General features: G+C 41.3%; 1 pseudogene; it reads left to right on the forward strand.

Annotated features, from left to right (window-relative positions):
- The first annotated feature begins 2,822 nt into the window (after window positions 1–2,822).
- Window positions 2,823–4,523, forward strand: LOC137938363 (ADP,ATP carrier protein 1, mitochondrial-like; annotated as a pseudogene).
- Window positions 4,524–4,789: the final 266 nt, after the last annotated feature.

The raw sequence follows: 4,789 nt of genomic DNA on the forward strand, positions 1-4,789 counted from the left end.
CAATATTCTGCATCTCAATAGCTGGAAGATCTCTCAACTGAATTCACTTCAGACTTCTTGGCTTCATGTCCTTGCTCCTGATAACCTTACGACTTTGGTCATTCCAGAGGTGATAACCAAACTTGGTACCACCATAGCCAATAGAAGAAACATAATTTAGATTTGTCATCAAGTTTACTTCTATCAGCAAAATCAATATGAACATAAGAAACATAACCAAACACTTTCAAGAAAGAAAGGTTTACCTCTTTGCCACTCCAGACGTCTTTTGGTATTTTGCAATCCAATGGTGTTGAGGGACCTCTGTTGATCAAATAGGTAGTAGTGATAATAGCCTCAGACCAGAACATCTTTGACAATCCCGCATGTAATCTCATGCTCCTAGCACGCTCGTTCAAAGTTTTGTTCATCTTCTCAGCCACAACATTCTGTTGAGGTTTTCCAGGAATTGTCATCTTTATGTTGATTTTACTATTGGTACAGTACCGATTGAAATCATCATCTACATATTCTCCCCCATAATCTGACTACCAGCAATTCACTTTCAAATTCGTTTAATTCTCAACCATTGTTCTCCATCTCTTGAAGGTATCAAAGACATCGGATTTCTTGTTCAGGAAGTAAACCTATACCTTTCTACTTGCATCAAAAATAAATATTACATAGTAGTTAGAACCACCAAGGGAAGCAACAGTTGAAGGCCCCCCCCACCCCCCACCCCCCACCCCGTCTATGGGAACTAACTCCAATTTTGTTGTCTTTTGCTCCTTTCCAGCCTTAGAAAAGCTAACCCTTTTCTGCTTGCCAAAAATACAGCTTTCACACAAACTATTATTTATAGTTTTCAACCTTGGTAGCTTGTGTTTGGACTGAAGCATTTTCATTCCCTTCTCACTCATGTGACCGAGCCTATAATGCCACAAGTTAGAATTAGTAGCAGCATCAACAATTGCAACTGTGTCTCTGCAACTGGAAGTGATGTAAAGAGTTCCAGTTTTAACTTCTTATGCAACAACCATGGATCCCTTTGTGACTTTCTAGGCAGCACCATTAAAAGTAACATTCTGACCTTGATCATCAATCTGCCCTACTGAAATAAGATTATGCATCAGTTTTGGTACATGTCTCACCTTGTGAATTTTCCACACTGTCCCTTTTGAAATCCTCAAACTGACATTACCAATACTCACAATATCCAAAGGATCTCCATCAACATGATACACCTTCCATGATCTCCAGCAACATAATTCTCCATGATCTCACGATGTGCGGTGGTGTGAAAAGAAACTCTTGAATCTAACACCCAAGAATCAATAAGGCTATCAACCAACAAGAGTAAAGCATCTTGTAATGTTATGAACCCAATAGTAGGCCGAGTCAAGCAGAGACACCATGGTTGAGTCAATTACTCTGACTGAGTTAGTTACTTAGTCATTTAGTTTACTTTTCTAGTTAAATGCCATGGAGGGGCAAAATTTTAATTTTTATCTTGAACCTTGTGGACATGAACCCTATTTAGAGGGGGAGTGGAACGAAAAGACACAAGTCTGAATTTAGGTTAAAACAAAGGGTTTGAGTTCTCCTAAATGAGCTAGAGGGTTTTCAAGCTTCCCTTTAGCTTGATTTTCTTTTCTTCTTTTCTTCTTCCATATGAATCGTCGTCTTAGATCCGGGGAACGTAACAATGTGGTATCATAGCTGAAACAATGAGCGATTTGTGGATTGTAGATGAAATATGTGCAGTACTATGCAAAACAATTTCAGTAATGCTACACCAGTCTGCAATTAACATGGAAGATAGGTTGCAAAATTCGAGAAGTGTCAAAATTATTTTTCACAAAGGGAGGTCACCATTCCGGTAGATGAAGAGTTGGGTTGTGTCAAGTAGGGAATTCCAGCTACACAATCCAGAGCCAGGCATTCTGAAAACGGGGATCCTGGCAATCCAAAGGCAAGCACACCAGTTCAGGAAGCGGAGGGGGACGATATGGTTGAGGAAGAAGAAATTTCCTGGGACATCAGCCCTATTTCCAGAAATAAACCTAAACCACAGCCCAAACACTGGGAATCTGAAGCGAGCTTGAGAGCCAAAGCAGAGGCGAAGAGCCTCGAGACATAGGATTATCCTCGGGGTCGATTGGTTCTACGACCCATGGAGACCCCTCATGTCCTCAACACTAGCACAACTTTTTTGTTCGAAAAATACGATCTCAGCAAGCTTATTGGCCAGGGATCCTACTCCAAAGGTTATTACGCCAAGCCCATGGTTGACGACACGTAATTTTCCGTCAAGCTCATTTGCAAGAAGAACCTGGATGTGACCATCACGGTTCCAAGAATCCTCCGCGAAGTCTCTGTCAACCAGGACTAGGACTTTGACTTTGTTTTCCCTCATAATCAGCGATTGAAGGCCGAAAGCTCTATTAGCTTCAGGGGTACCTCATATCGCTCCTTATGTGATGCAATAGCGAAGCTCCTTTCCCAGTTGTTCGGACAGCCGCCAGTTTATCTACTTCTGGCTGCCTGTAGCGTGAATAAAAAATGGGAGAAATGGAAAGGGTGACAACTGTGGGAGAAATGGTGACAGCATGAGGAGAAATCCGGACCGGTGAGCATCGACAAGAAGATATTGGGGGTAAGTTTCTAAAACATCCTTGAATTTTATATCAAATTGCAGCTTCCATGGAGTGGCTGGGGCTCCATTGGGCTGAGCAGCAGCAATGCTGCTCAGAATTATCAGGGCGGATAGACCAAATGCTTGTTGTTGGGTTTGAAGAGATGTGGAAGTTATTTTAGAAAATTTTCCATCTGACTGACAGAGCATGCCTTTTGTCTCACCTTCAACTCCGCTGTTTGTCCAAGCACCTTCTGAAAAAGGTGCTAAGGCTTTCCTTATTGATTTTCTTATGGGAGGTGTTTCTGCTACTGTCACAAAAACAGCAGCTGCACCAATTGAGTGGGTGAAGCTTTTGCTCCAGAATTAGTATGAAACGATCAAAGCTGGCAGGCTCTCTGAACCCTACAAGGGCATTGGTGATTGCTTTGCAAAAACAATCAAGGATGAGGGTTTTATATCTTTGTTAGGGGAAATATTGCAAATGTTATTTGTAGAAGTTAGGACCCCATGAGAATGACTCTAGATTAACGTGGAAGAAGAAGGAGGGAAGAGAGAAAAGATGGAGAAAGGAGAAAGATGTTTGAGAGGAGAGTTTGAATTAAGGGAAGGAGAGAATGCGTCAAGAGAGAAGAGAGGGTGGCTGGACGTTTTTTCAAATAGAGGAGAAGGATTGAATGCCTTACCTCTTAGCTAATGCTCTTATTTATAGTGTTACAAAGCCCTTAGGGTTACAACTCAATAGATTAAAAGACATACTAAGACAATGTATTTACATCTCCATGCCATCTTTATGGAACATAACATAAATAACCACTTTGCCACTCCTGACGTGTGGGTTTCTAGCCTTGAGCTTGTGGGCTTGAGCCCATCTTCCAACATTATCCGTTACTTCCCCAACTAGGCCCTTAACTTTGCCTTTAAGGATTATTTCAAGAGACTCTTCATTTTCAAGAAAGATAGAGATGGATATTGGAAATGGGTTGCAGATAACTTGGCATTGGGAGGATGTGCTGGTGCTTCTTCCCTTCTTTTTGTCTATTCACTTGATTATGCTCGAACCCGTGTAGCCAATGATGCCAAGGATTCCAAGAAGGAAGGTGAGCGGCAGTTCAATGGTCTTATAGATGTCTACAAGAAGACATTTAAATCAGATGGCATTGCTGGCCTTTATCGTGGATTTAACATCTCCTGTGTGGGAATTATTGTCTACCATGGACTCTACTTTGGAATGTATGATTCCCTTGAGCCTGTGGTTCTTGTTGGCGAGCTACAAGATCGTTTCTTTGCAATTTTCTTGCTGGGTAGGGGGATCACAATTGGTACTGGGTTGGCTTCCTACCCAATTGATATTGTTCGAAGAAGGATGATGATGACATCTGGTGTAGCTGTGAAGCTATCTAGGACCTTAAAATATGACTGTGTTAGTCCAAATAGTAAAGGTACACTTTGCCATGCTGTTGAGACTGATACTGATATAGAAATTGTTGAGACTCTAGGGTTACTTGTACACTTTGCTCAAGGTAATTCACCAAACAAATAGGGTGCGATTGAGACTGATGTAAAATTGCAGGAGGTGTGTCAATTTGAGCAAGCTCAGGATGAAGTGACAGGATGTGATTGGGAAAATTTCATGTCCGATGTTGCTGATGTTTTGATATTCGATGCATCTTCTACACCTGAAGCTTGTAGGGTGCAAAATCAGAATCTGGTGGAACATGAAACTGTGAATTTTTTCTATTCATGGTCTGGATTTGAAATATCCAAGGTGAATACACTGCTTAGTCCTGATAATGAGCTGAAAGATATATTGAAGCAGGAAAGAAAAGAATATGAAAGGGCCTTCACTCTGCTACCAATACTGACAATATCCAAAGGTTCTCCATCAACAAGATACACCTTCCCATGATCTCCAACAACATAATTCTCCATGATCTCATGATGTGCGGTGGTGTGAAAGAAGCTCTTGAATCTGACCCCCAAGAATCAATAAGGCTATTAACCGACAAGAGTAAAGCATCTCGTAACTCTTCAGTGACTGTATTTTCAGCATCATTTTTCTTGTCATCCTTATTCGGTGCACTGCAGTTCTTTTTTATGTGACCAGACTTGCCATAATTCCAGCATTCCATATTCTTTCCAAATTTGGATTTGCTTCTACCATTCCTTGACTTC

This window comes from Aristolochia californica, unplaced genomic scaffold, assembly GCF_029961685.1.
Source record: "Aristolochia californica isolate CCGP_79_NKW_82.1479 unplaced genomic scaffold, dmAriCali1.0.hap1 SCAF_8, whole genome shotgun sequence".
In the NCBI taxonomy this organism is placed as follows: domain Eukaryota; kingdom Viridiplantae; phylum Streptophyta; class Magnoliopsida; order Piperales; family Aristolochiaceae; genus Aristolochia; species Aristolochia californica.